General features: G+C 46.5%; 1 pseudogene; it reads right to left on the bottom strand.

The window, feature by feature from the left end:
- Positions 1-12,405: 12,405 nt before the first annotated feature.
- LOC102491943 (ribosomal protein L18-like) lies at positions 12,406-12,960 on the bottom strand (annotated as a pseudogene).
- Between the last annotated feature and the right edge of the window lie 1,293 nt (positions 12,961-14,253).

The following is a 14,253-nucleotide window of genomic DNA, read 5'->3' as shown; positions in this document are numbered from 1 at the left end:
ATTAGTAAGCCAGAGCACAGAATGTGAGAAGGGAATGCAGGAGACACTGCAGATCTTAGCAGAGTGTCTTCCCTGAAGGTCTTCAGAAGCCATATTGAGAATTGCCATGGAGAATGCCCATCTGCTAAACAATACTTTGTGGAGGGCTCTCTCCTATGAGCTGAACATACCCAAAAGGAAAGCTCAGTTTCTCTTTTCAGTCAAATAGAACTCCAGTTTGTTAAAATAAGACTTTCTTTTTACATGATTCTTTCAAAAAAAAAAAAAAAAAAGAAAGAAAAAGAGTTGGAAATTTGAGAGAAGTTCTTCGGTGTCCCTACCAGAGGGCTTTCCCTTCTTCCCCTGTTGTTGCCGCCTTCTTACTTTGAAGCTCTTTTCTGAGCATGTGTCGGAACCCACGCATTTTCCAGGTTAAAGGAACACGGACCACAGCTGGGTCTGACTTTGAACACCGTGGCGTGGGCTGACCACTGGCATTCCTAACCCTCCTGGAGTGTTCTGGCTGCCTTCTCCTTGCTCGTGGTTAGAGTTTAGTTTGCTTTCATGACTTAATCTTAGGTATTTTAATATGATCTGTGTGATTGTAGATAGTGTATGTTGATTCTATTCAGATGTTGGTGTGATTCCTCAGATCTGGAGATTCATTTCTTCAATTCTGAAAAATTCTCCGTCATTTAAAAACAGTATATTTCCTCTATTCTCTCTCATTAAATATATGTTGGATGGGCTTCTTCTAAGTTTACATGCTTAATTTTTTATTTTATTTTTATTTTTTTTGCCATAGGGCACATATGCTCACTAGAGACAGAGACAGAAAGGGAGAAAGTGAGAAATCACTCTCTGGGGGGAGGGCCACGCCACAGTCCCTTCTCCATTCTCCTCCCAGGATTTGGGGTATACATGTGCATGTGCCCTGGATGTTTTCCAAGACACCAGGTCTGGGACTCAAATGACCCCATTGTGGAATCCAGCCGTCTTAACCTCCATGCCATCTCCTGGCCCCTGTTCGAGCCCTTGTATTAACTACCTATTGCTGTTGTAACCAATCACAAATGTGGTGACTTAGAGAAACACAACTGATAGTGAGCCGAACAAAAATCTCTCTAAGGAACGCATACAAACAGCCAAACAGCATATGAGGAAATGCTCGACATCCCTCATCATAAGGGAGATGCAGAGTAAAACCACAATGAGATACCACCTAGCCCCTGTCAGAATGGCGAAGATGAAAAATACAAAGAGTGGTAAGTGTTGGCGGGGGTGTGGTGAAAGGGGAACTCTATATCATTGGTGGGAATGTAAATTGGTCCAGCCACTGTGGAGAACAATATGGAGGGTCCTCAAAGACCTACATATAGAACTACCATTTGATCCAGCAATCCCACTCCTGGGTATCTACCCAAAGATAGGAGAACGCTCAGTCGGAAAAGCGCTTGCACGTCAATGTTTATTGCAGCACACGATCGCTAAGACATGGAGCCAACCCAGGTGTCCACGAACAGATGTGGATGGAAAAAGTGTGGTGCATGTACTCTATGGAATGCCACTTAGCCATAAAAAATAACAAGACCCTGGCATTTGATAGAAAGTGGTCAGATATGGAGGATCTATTGCTGAGTGAAGTGAGCCAGGCTATGAAAGAAAGATATTGTATGTATCCACTCAATATATACCGACTCTCCACACTCTATGGTAGAGAGCGAATATTGGAGGACATAAAAGCAGTGAAAATTGTTACAGATGCTGAAGACAGTGTGAGACGGGACGGGGGGAGAAGGGAAGAGTTAGAGAAGGAGAGCAAGAGAGCAAACAGAGAGGCAGGACATTCGTGAACACAGACATGGTTTATTACCTTCGATGATGACATCAACTACCTGTTTGTTACCTGTCGATGGTAACTTCTCACCTGGACTGGTCTGAGAAGTATTTCATGTTGAGTAAATTCTTTGTACCAGCCAAATTATATGTAGTGATTGAATGTTTAAAAAATGACAAGAATAAATAATAATAATCTGAAAAAAATGACAAAAAGCTATTTGATGAGGATGATGTGGATAGTAAGGTCTCTGTCTTGACTGGTATGCATGATAATCTTGCTGGAAAAAGAAATGTAATACGCTGTAGAGATATATGTGATTCAGTGTAATATAAACAAGATTATGATAATAATAAATAAAATTAAATTAAAACAAGAGTTAAAAAAAGAAAGATAATTGATCACCTGACAGTTCCGTAGGCTAGAAGCCTGAATCAGGTCTTGGTGGGCTAAAGGCAATGTGTCAGCAGAGCTGCACTCCCTTTGGAAGTTCTTGGGGACAACCCAGTCCGTTGTATTTTCGTTTTGTTTTTTTAAAGTTTTGCCTGGGAACCAGCAGTTAGTGTAATGGCTATGTTGCTGGACTCCCACGTAGTCGACTGCGGTTCGCGTCCTGGACCCGGTGGCTTAAAACTCACACTAGGGGCATGTGTGTGTGTGCCCAAGATCCCGAGAGGAGAATGGAGGAGAAGGGATTGCGGCGTGACCATCCCCCCTGGGGGGTGATTTCTCGCTTTCTGTCTCTCTGTCTCTCTGTCTGTCTGGCGAGTGCATGCGCCCTACAGCAAAAACCTCTCCAAAAAAAAAAAAAAAAAAAAGTTTGCCATAGGGCACATGCACTCACCAGAGAGACATACAGAGAGAAATCGCCCCCCCCTGGGGGCGGGGGGATGGCCGTGCTGCAATCCCTTCGCCTCCATTCTCCTACCAGGATTTGGGGCACATGTGTACACGTGCCCAGCATGAGTTTTAAGCTGCTGGTTCTGAGACTCGAACCACAGTCGACTCATGGAAGTCCAGCAACGTAACCGTTACGCCATCTGCTGGTCCCTGTGTTTTCCGTTTTCTTCATTGTCTCATTCCTCCATCTCCAAAACCAGCAACGCTGGGCCCAGTCTTTCTCACACTGCCATCTCATCTCTCTGGCTCTCATTCGCTTCACTCTCCCTCGTTCACTTACACAGGCCCTCGGGATTACATTTAGGCCATCTGAGAACCCAGGATCGTCTCCCATCTCGAAGTAGGTAATTACCACCTCCTTCCACCTGCCACCTTGGCCCTCTCCTCTCCATAGAGCCCAGCATATTCCAGGTTCCGGGATTGGAATGTGAGCATCTCTGGGGACCGTTACACTGCCCCCACGTCTCTCTTTCACAATGCCCACCTCTTTATCTGTGTCTCTAGCAATTTCCTCCACTGTAGTGGTGTCTGGGGAACACATGCTTTCCTCAGTGGGGTTTAAACTGACGTCTAATCTGTCCACTGAATTTTTAGTCAATGGTCACAGTTTTATTTCCTGGAGTTCTTTTTGGTTCTTTGAAAAATCTATTTGTTGGGGCCATGCCATGGGCTGGTCTGAGTGTATTTTTGTAACATTAACTTAATATGTTGATTTATTAGTGGTAAGTGTTGCATAACAATAACCCCACGACCTGCCCATTCTCTGGTGTACAACTGGGTGGCACCTTCACAGTGCTGCGCAGTCACCACGGCTATCCATTCCGGAGATTTTATTTTATTATTTATCATTTTAGAGAGAGATTTTTGGCTATCGTGTGTGTGCGCCTGCCAAAGAGACAGAGATAGAGAGACAGAAAACAAGAAATCACCTCCTGGGGGAAGGGCCATGCCGCAATCCCTTCTCCTCCAGTCTCCTACCAGGATTTTGGGCACACACGCACATGCGCCTGGTGTGTTTTAAGCTGCTGGGCCCGGGACTCAAACGTGGTCGATGACATGGGAGTCCAGCAATATAACTATTATGCCATATGCTGGTCCAAGATTTAAAAAAAAAAAAAAATTAATTAATTATTAGTATTATCTTTAATTTGATCAGAGAGAGAGGAAAAGTGAGAAAGCAAACAACCAGGTCCAGGACTCAAACTGCGGTCAGGCATGTGGGAGTCCAGTACCTTAATCACTATGCCACCTGCTGGCCCCCCACGGGAACTCTATACCCATTAAACTCTCCATTCCTTTCATCCTTTAGCCCCTTGACTAGATTCTACTTTCTGTTTCTGTGTATTTGTATACTCTAGATACTGCCTATAATAAATAGTAATAAAAACGTAGGAGATGAAGCGCTGTCAGAAAGGAGAGAATGTTGGATAAAGAGACAGTCCTTCCTTAGCAGGAGAGAGGCATGTCTGGTATTTCGGGGGTTTATAGAGTTACTCTGTGTGTTCTACGCGAAACATCACGAAGTGACCTTGTTGTGTCTCGTCCCATTACGGTCTCAGGGTGCTCACGCCCCAGTTCAGCATTCCGGAAGATCTTTTCTGTCCCACAGGAGGACAGAATGGCTGTGGCGACAGCACTGCTCTGGACCTCCTAGCCCCTCTGTGTTTCTTTCTTATGATGTGGCTCTCAACACTTCAAATTCAGTCTCAAAGTGGGTAGAATCAAACACAGACAATATATTCTAGAAAAGCAGATTTCAAAGTATCCAGAAAAAAGATATTTTAAATATTTTAAAAATGAATTATTTATTTAACTTTATTGATTCATTCTTTTATTTTAATTTGGCCAGAGAGAGACAGAGAGAGAGAGAAGGTAAGTGAGAAAGAGAAAGCTGCCAGGTTTGGGACTCGAACCATGGTCAGTCATGTGGGAGTGTCCAGTGCCTTAACCACCACACCACCCACTGGTTCCTCTTTTTTTTCTTTTTTTGGTATTTGTATACTCTCACAGAGGAGAGACAGTGAGATATTCTCAAAATATCTCTCCACAAAAATTACTTATTAAATAATAAATACACCATATTCACTAATCCCCCTTATGGTGGAGAAATCTGGCAGCTGTCACTTCAGCTAAGCGACGACAGCTCCCGTCATCAGTAAAGTGATAAATTGGCACTGTGTACCCCTTTTGGTGAACTGAGGACATCAGCACTGCTTCTGGGGTATTCCTGCCCAAACTTGACAGAGCATGAGTAAACACTAGACTTGCCCCCGTGGAGGTGCCGCATCAATGTACACCAACTGGCGCGTGTTCTTTAAGAACGCTCCAGGAGACCAGCAGTTGGCATAATGGCTATGTTGCTGGACTCCCATGTAGTCGACTGCGGTTTGAGTCCCGGACCTGGTAGCTTAAACTTAAGCCGGGTGCGTGTGTGCACGCACACGGCCAGATTCCTAAGAGGAGAATGGAGGAAAAGGGATCGTGGGTGGGGTGGCCATCCTCCCTAGGGGTTGATTTCTCACTTTTTCTCTCTCCATCTCTATGTCTTCTGGTGGGAGCATGTCCCTTTTTTTTGAGGGTATTTTTTTTTTTTTGCTATAGGGCGCATGCACTTGCTAGAAAGACAGAGACAGACAGAGAGACAGAAAGCGAGAAATCACCCCCCCCAGGGGGGATGGTCATGCCACAATCCCTTCTCCTCTCGGGATCTTGGGCACGCACTCACATGAGCTTGGCGTGAGTTTAAGCCACCGGGTCCGGGACTCGAACTGTGGTCATCTATGTGGGAGTCCAGTGACATAGCCATGACGCTAACTGCTGGTCCCAGGAGCATGTCCCTATAGCAAAAAAAATCTCCCTAAAAAAAAAAAAAAAAAAAAAGCCTAGGCAATGAAAACAAAGACCAGGGAACTCTTCCAGTTTGGAGACTTAAGGTATCTAACAGGATATACAGAGTGTATTCCTGGATTGGACCCTGGGCCTCCAGAAGAAATGATTAGGGGCTGGCCCTGTGACTTGCTGATTGAGGGAGCCAACCCCACATGGCCAGCCATGGCTCAAATCTTGACCCTGACAGCCTGAAAAGCATGCTGGGTGCATGTTTCCCTGACAGAATGAGAAAGGGAGAGTGGATTGTGGAGTAACCATACCTGCTAGCAGCGCTTCCTCTGTTTGCTCTTTGTCCCTCCATCTCGCTCTGGCTAGGGCATGCGGTCTCTGACCATCGAAAAGAGAAAAAGAGGTTCTGAACTTCCACATGGATGGCCATGGTTCAAGTCCCGGGCGTGGCACCTTGCTTTCTCTCTTTCCCCTCTCTCTGGTGAGCATACATGTGGTTTTACAGGAGAGTGTCCTAGCTGTTAGAAAATATGCATTGAAGTGTTCAGAGTTAATGTGTCGTCAGTTCTGAAACTTTTTTCTTTTTGGAGAGGTTTTTGCTATAGGGCGTGTGCGCTCGCCAAACAGACAAGAGAGAGACAGAGAGATAGAAAGCAAGAAATCACCCTCCAGGGAGGATGGCCATGCCGCAATCCCTTCTCCTCCATTCTCCTCTCGGGATCCTGGGTACGTACGCACAAGTACCCAGTGTGAATTTAAGCCACCGGGTCCGGGTCGCGAACCATGGTCGACTACGTGGGAGTCCAACGACATAGCCATTACGCTAACAGCTGGTCCCAGTTCTGAAACTTTAAAAAAAAAATTATTTATTTATTTAATTCCATTTGTTGTTATTATCATTTTTAAATTTTGACCAGAGAGAGACAGAGAGAGAGAGAAAGGGAAAATGAGAAAGCAAGCCTCCAGGTCCGGGACTCGAACCATAGTCGCCCAGGCGGGAATCCAGCGCTCTTAACCACCATGCCACCTGCAGGCCCCCAGTTCTGAAACTTATTCTCAATGTTTTAAAAATATTTACAGGGACAAACAGATGGTGTAATGGTTATATCACTGGACTCCCATGTAGCCAACTGCAGTTTGAGTCCCAGACTTGGCCGCTTAAAACTCATGCGGGTCGTGTGTGCGCCCAAGATCCCTAGAGGAGAATGGAGAAGGGATTATGGTATGGCCATCCTCATGGGCTGTACAGCCCATATCTGTCTCTCCTGGTGAGTGCATGCACCATATAGGAACAAAAGGTTTATTTATTTTGTCTGAGAGAGAGATTGAGGGATACATTTGCCCCCAACAAGTTCTTCCACCCACAGTCCACCCCTAACCTCAGCTGGCCCAGAGCACAGGCACACACGCACATGTGTGCACACCAGTGTGCTCAGAGAGGTCCCTGGATGCAAACCCAGGACCTTCCCGTTGTGGGTCTAGGTGTGTTACCACGCGCTACTGCCTGGCCCCAGATTTTTCACTTCTGAACATTACCAGTAATAAGCTAGAAGCTTACCATTTTGTCTTTTGCCAGCTACAGAGAATTTCCTGTTTTATGCTTCCCTGAAAACTCGACCATCAGCCCTTCACCACTCTCTCTGCTCGCTTGTTATTGCATTGTGATGAAATTTTTGATGCCAGAGGGCATGCGAGAGAGGGAGAGCAAGCACCTGCCCGTGGGGCGTGATCATACCTTTTTTCTTCCATGCTGTCAGGACCCTGGGCTTGCCCATGTGTGTGCCTGAAGGACTTGCTTTTCAGGATGCTGGGGCTGGTGTTGTGGGACATTCGGTGAGAGAGACAGGACCCTGAGGCTTTAGCAGGAAAACAGCGTAATTTTTGTGTACTAGCACCTGCTCAGCAGATTCACATCTAAAGGCTGAGCACCGAATTCTTTGGCGCCCCCTCCTTTAATTTGTTCTAGCTTCTCTGTCTCCCACGTATGGTTATATTATGCTCTACGTTCTTTTGACCGGGTAAAAGTTCATTAGAGACTGACGTAGGCGTGTACTGGGCTGCTGGGCTGTTAGATACGCAGGCGTATGTGAAATGACAGGGCTGCTAGGTTGCTGTCAGGGCTACACGGTCACTTAGGATTGCTAAGGTGCTCTGGGGACAGGGCTACAAGGTCACCACAGGCTGTACGTGCATTTTTAAGTTCTAAGCGTGCCTATTATCTCCCTTGGTCCTGGAGGCCCCCCCGCCACACTGGTGCTGAAGCCCTGGTCAGCTGTCTTTAAGCAATTTCATAGGTCTTTTTAAACTTTTTGGGTTTTATTTCTTCTTAATTTTTTAAATTTGCCGGAGGGTAGTGTGCATTTGGTAGAGATTGACAGAGAGACAGAGAAAGAGGGAGAGGGTGAGAGCCCCTCTGCCCCCACGTGGGGTAGAGTCACACCTCAATACCTTCTCCTCCCTGTGTCCCTCCTGTCGGGATTTTAGGCATGCACACACATGTGCCCGGCTTGTGTTTCAAGCCATCGCTGGGACCGGGATTCGAACCATGTGGTTGGCCATCTGATATCTGGCTCCCTTGACCACTAGGTCAAGGAGCCAGCCCTGTTTATTCATTATTCCTGATACAGAATGCATGTGTATGGATGCATGTGAGGGAGAGGGAGTGAGAAAAACAGCTCGGACAGAGTCTTGTGCCATGATCCCGTTCCCCTGCCTTCAGACTCTTGGGCGTGCAGGGATAGCCCAGGTGCGTTTCGGGTCAACTGCACCAGGGAGCCAAGCCCATTGTTGGACGTGTGGCTTCTGCACTGCGGTTCGGTTAGGTGCTAACTGTGCCACTGAGGCAGGATGCGTAGCTCTTTTTAAACTGCAGGTAACTGAGTAATGTTGACAAAGACAAAAGTCAACCAATTAAAAAGATGGGTTTTATTCAGACTGTTGCAATAGGGAGCTGACCAAGATCTGAAAACCCAAGTGTCTTGGCAGGGTTGTTTTGCCTTAGACTGTTATGGTGGGGAATAGAAAGGTTATAGGCGGGATGATTTATAGTTGGGATGATTTATGTTTTGCAGTCAAGGGAAGTCCCAGTCAGCTAACAGGAAATATTTATTTTGGGGCCTAATTAGTTTCAAGTGACAGTTCTGATTTCAGTTAATTATTAATGTGACAAAGAATGAAGAGTTGGAGGTTCCATGACTGACCTCATGGACAGGTCTAGGTGGGGGACAAGGAGATCCTGGCATTTGATAGAAAGTGGACACATATGGAAGATTTACTCTTAAGTGAAGCAAGCCAGACTATGAAAGAGAGGCATGTATGCCCCTACTTAATATATACTGAATGTCGGGACCGCAGTTGGCATAATGGCTATGTTGCTGGACTCCCATGTAATTGACTGTAGTTGAGTCCCGGACTCAGTGACTTAAACTCACGCTGGGCACATGTGCGTGCGTGCCCAAGATCCCCAGAGGAGAATGGAGGAGAAGGGATTGTGGCGTGGCCGTTCTCCCAGGGAGTGATTTTTTGTTTTCTGTCTCTCTGTTTCTCTCGTCTCTCTCTGTCTTTCTGGCGAGCGCATGTGCCCTATAGCAAAAACCTCTCAAAAAATATATATGTATGTGTGTGTGTGTGTGTATATGTACATATTTTATTTTATTTTATTTTATTTTATTATATTTTATTTTATTTTATATATATACACTGAATGTTCGCAGTCCATGGCAGAAACTGAAATAGAGCACAGTACAGAGGAGACACCAGAGACAGTGCGGGAAGAGGGTGGGAAATGGCAGCGGATGAGAGGGAGGGAATCGAGGAGAAAAAAGAAAAAAGTGAAACGGTTAAGAAACATAAAATGGAAAATTGTCTGTTGAAGACAACAGGTATGGTAATATCTTTGAGCCAATATTCATCTCGTATGCTGTAATGAAACACAGGGAACAATGTAAATAAATACATTTTAACGAGGGGGAAAAGCCTGTGTCTGCCCTGTCATGGGGAGGCGTGCCCTCTGAGAGTCCTAGGCAGCCATGAGGAGAGCGGGCAGTGGGTCTTCCGTGGGGAGGGCGGTTCCTTGCCCACAGAAGGGAAGGGGATTTCTGTCATCGCTATGTTTTGGTCCTCACTAGGGGGGTTGATGAGGGCCTCCCAAGAGGCCAATCCAAACCCAAATCCAATCCCTTATTCAGGTCTTCCTTTCAGTTTTACCTATCACTAAGGACCATTTCTTTTTTTTTTTTTTTTTTTTTTTGGAGGTTTTTTTTTTTGGTAGAGATTGACAGAGAGACAGAGAAAGAGGGAGAGGGTGAGAGCCCCTCTGCCCCCACGTGGGGTAGAGTCACACCTCAATACCTTCTCCTCCCTGTGTCCCTCCTGTCGGGATTTTAGGCATGCACACACATGTGCCCGGCTTGTGTTTCAAGCCATCGCTGGGACCGGGATTCGAACCATGTGGTTGGCCATCTGATATCTGGCTCCCTTGACCACTAGGTCAAGGAGCCAGCCCTGTTTATTCATTATTCCTGATACAGAATGCATGTGTATGGATGCATGTGAGGGAGAGGGAGTGAGAAAAACAGCTCGGACAGAGTCTTGTGCCATGATCCCGTTCCCCTGCCTTCAGACTCTTGGGCGTGCAGGGATAGCCCAGGTGCGTTTCGGGTCAACTGCACCAGGGAGCCAAGCCCATTGTTGGACGTGTGGCTTCTGCACTGCGGTTCGGTTAGGTGCTAACTGTGCCACTGAGGCAGGATGCGTAGCTCTTTTTAAACTGCAGGTAACTGAGTAATGTTGACAAAGACAAAAGTCAACCAATTAAAAAGATGGGTTTTATTCAGACTGTTGCAATAGGGAGCTGACCAAGATCTGAAAACCCAAGTGTCTTGGCAGGGTTGTTTTGCCTTAGACTGTTATGGTGGGGAATAGAAAGGTTATAGGCGGGATGATTTATAGTTGGGATGATTTATGTTTTGCAGTCAAGGGAAGTCCCAGTCAGCTAACAGGAAATATTTATTTTGGGGCCTAATTAGTTTCAAGTGACAGTTCTGATTTCAGTTAATTATTAATGTGACAAAGAATGAAGAGTTGGAGGTTCCATGACTGACCTCATGGACAGGTCTAGGTGGGGGACAAGGAGATCCTGGCATTTGATAGAAAGTGGACACATATGGAAGATTTACTCTTAAGTGAAGCAAGCCAGACTATGAAAGAGAGGCATGTATGCCCCTACTTAATATATACTGAATGTCGGGACCGCAGTTGGCATAATGGCTATGTTGCTGGACTCCCATGTAATTGACTGTAGTTGAGTCCCGGACTCAGTGACTTAAACTCACGCTGGGCACATGTGCGTGCGTGCCCAAGATCCCCAGAGGAGAATGGAGGAGAAGGGATTGTGGCGTGGCCGTTCTCCCAGGGAGTGATTTTTTGTTTTCTGTCTCTCTGTTTCTCTCGTCTCTCTCTGTCTTTCTGGCGAGCGCATGTGCCCTATAGCAAAAACCTCTCAAAAAATATATATGTATGTGTGTGTGTGTGTATGTACATATTTTATTTTATTTTATTTTATTTTATTTTATTATATTTTATTTTATTTTATATATATACACTGAATGTTCGCAGTCCATGGCAGAAACTGAAATAGAGCACAGTACAGAGGAGACACCAGAGACAGTGCGGGAAGAGGGTGGGAAATGGCAGCGGATGAGAGGGAGGGAATCGAGGAGAAAAAAGAAAAAAGTGAAACGGTTAAGAAACATAAAATGGAAAATTGTCTGTTGAAGACAACAGGTATGGTAATATCTTTGAGCCAATATTCATCTCGTATGCTGTAATGAAACACAGGGAACAATGTAAATAAATACATTTTAACGAGGGGGAAAAGCCTGTGTCTGCCCTGTCATGGGGAGGCGTGCCCTCTGAGAGTCCTAGGCAGCCATGAGGAGAGCGGGCAGTGGGTCTTCCGTGGGGAGGGCGGTTCCTTGCCCACAGAAGGGAAGGGGATTTCTGTCATCGCTATGTTTTGGTCCTCACTAGGGGGGTTGATGAGGGCCTCCCAAGAGGCCAATCCAAACCCAAATCCAATCCCTTATTCAGGTCTTCCTTTCAGTTTTACCTATCACTAAGGACCATTTCTTTTTTTTTTTTTTTTTTTTTAAGAGGTTTTTGCTATAGGGCACATGTGCTCGCCAGAAAGTCAGAGAAACAGAAAGCAAGAAATCACCCCCCATGGGGGATGGCCATGCCGCAATCCCTTCTCCTCCATTCTCCTCTCGGGATCTTGGATACGCATATATGCGCCCGGCGTGAGTTTAAGCCACCGGGTCCAGGACTCAAACCGTGGTTGGCTACCTGGGAGTCCAGCAACATAGCCATTATGCCAACTGCTGGTCCCGACTGAGGATTCAAGATTGTAAAATGAGGCACTCGCAGATTAAAACTTGCACTTACTTGGGTGTCCTCAGGATTCGGACCTGGCATTCTGCTAAATTTGCTGTAGCTTCTGCAAAAGCCACATTAGAATCTCGCAGGGCACCTCGTGACAGTGGCCAAAGGTTTGGCTCCAGCCGGTCTGGGCTGAGCACTGCGCTTTGCAATGATTTGAAAAGCTCCTCAGGTGACTAATGTGCGGCCAGGGTTGAGAAGCATTACTCTGGGAAAACATCCTTCTTCTCCTGCACCTTATACGCACCCTCCCACACACGCACACACCACACACACTTCTTTCTTTAGTAAGAGAAAGAGGAAAAGAGATTAAGAGAGAAAGAGACAGAGATTTTAAAAAGTTGTTGTTATTATTATTCTATTATTTTTGGTCAGAATCCAAGAGCATTTTAATAGCGGGGCAGGATTCGGCGTTAGTTTTTGTAGCCTCGGCTGGCACGCCGGCCCTTGGCACGCTCAAACTTCCCGCCCTTGGAGCAGATGTAAGTTTTGGTGTGGCCGTGTGGGGTTGCAGGGGCCTTGCCGAGATGCCGGTATACCTCCTGGCCCTCGCGAGGACTGGAGAGTAGGACAGTGCCACAGCCCTTGGGGGAGTCCAGGGCCAGCTGGTCAAAGGTGAGGATCTTGCCCCCAGCCTTGAGGATGCGGCTGCGGCCCGGCTGGTCACACGCAGCACACACCTTCAGCTCGGGCACCTCCTGAATGCGCACATCTGTGATGGTCCCCACGACCACAGCCATTTTTTCTTCCCGGCCAGGAAGCTTCATCTTGTGGATCATCCTGGAGAGGGACAGAGGAGGCCGGCTGGTGCGACTCATGAACAACCTCTTCAGCACCCCTTGGAAGGTGGAGCTGGTGCGTCTGGCCAGAAACCGGTATAGCTTGACCAACAGCCTCAGGTAATCCTGGCTCTTGGGCTTCTTGCTTCAAACCTTGCAGTCCTTGTTGTGGCAGAAATTGACCCCCATGATGGCACCTTCTACTCAGCAAGGTCCGGAAAGAAAGCTAGTATTTTAATTTCCTGTACACACACACATTCATCGGAGAAAGACAGAAAGTGAGAACACAAGCCACCAGGTCTGGAACTCATAACCCTGGTCAGCTGTGTGGGAGTCCAGCGCCACCTGCTGGAGAGAGAGAGAGAGAGAGAGAGAGAGAGAGAGAGAGAGATTTTTGACATGATCTTTCCAGGTTGTGATCCTGGGTCCTGGCTCTCCAGTTAGCTAGGACTATAGGAGCACACCACCTTGGCTGGCCTGTATAGGTTGGTCTAGGAACCACGCCTGAGCCTCCCAGGTAGAGGCCAAGTACCCTACTGCTTGTGCCAGTATTGGCCGGGCCAGCGGCCTTTTCGATAGCACTTGAGAAGATTAAGCATATGTCCATTTTATTGAAAAATTTTAAAAGAATTATTTTATTTAACTTCATTTATTTAATTAATTTTAATTTGACCAGAGAGGGACAAGGTGAGAGAGAAAGAGAGGGAAAGTGAGAAAGCAAGTTGCCTGGTCTGGGAAACCACAGTTGGCCATGTGGGAGTCCAGGGCCCTTAATCACCACACCACCTGCTGGCCCCTCATTGAAATTATTTAGCATACACATTTTATTTCTCTGGCTGGGCCGTAAACTCTTCGAAGGCAGAGCCTGTGTTTGATCGATCCTTAAGTTGTCCTACAGCTGGCCAAGGACATGTGTTGTCACCTGTGCTCAATAAACATTTGTGAAATGCACACCTGAAGCTTAACTCTAGGGAAACACCACCACCAAAATCCGCTGCATGACCTTAGGTAAGCCCCCTGGAAGCCTGTGTAACCTCTGAGCCTTTTGTAAACCGGTCTGGACCTCCCTGGGTACTGGGGGCCAGTCAGGTGGCAGTCAGCTCTGCTGCCTGAGCTTGCCCCCGCCCCCGCCTCCTCCTGCCTTCCCCACTGCGCATTTTCTCCTAGGCACTTGGTGGGCTGCATGCTTCCTCCTTCACTGTCGCCTCCCCTACCCTCGTTCCATCCTCTTTCTATTTTTTAAAAGAATGATCTTATTTAACTTGATTTATTTTTAATTTGACCAGAGAGGGACAGAGTGAGAGAAAGAGAGAGATAAGGAAAGTGAGAAAGCAAGTTGCCAGGTTCCGGACTCAAACTGTGGTGGGCCATGTGGGAGTCCAGCATCTTTAACAACCATGCCACCTGCTGGCCCTCATCTTTTTTTAAAAACCATAATGTTTTAAAGAATTACTTTATTTAACATTATTTATTTATTTAAAT

Source organism: Tupaia chinensis, unplaced genomic scaffold, assembly GCF_000334495.1.
Source record: "Tupaia chinensis unplaced genomic scaffold, TupChi_1.0 Scaffold000708_1, whole genome shotgun sequence".
In the NCBI taxonomy this organism is placed as follows: Eukaryota; Metazoa; Chordata; class Mammalia; order Scandentia; family Tupaiidae; genus Tupaia; species Tupaia belangeri.
The sequence above is the reverse complement of the archived record's forward strand: the minus strand, read 5'-3'. Positions and strand labels throughout refer to the sequence as shown.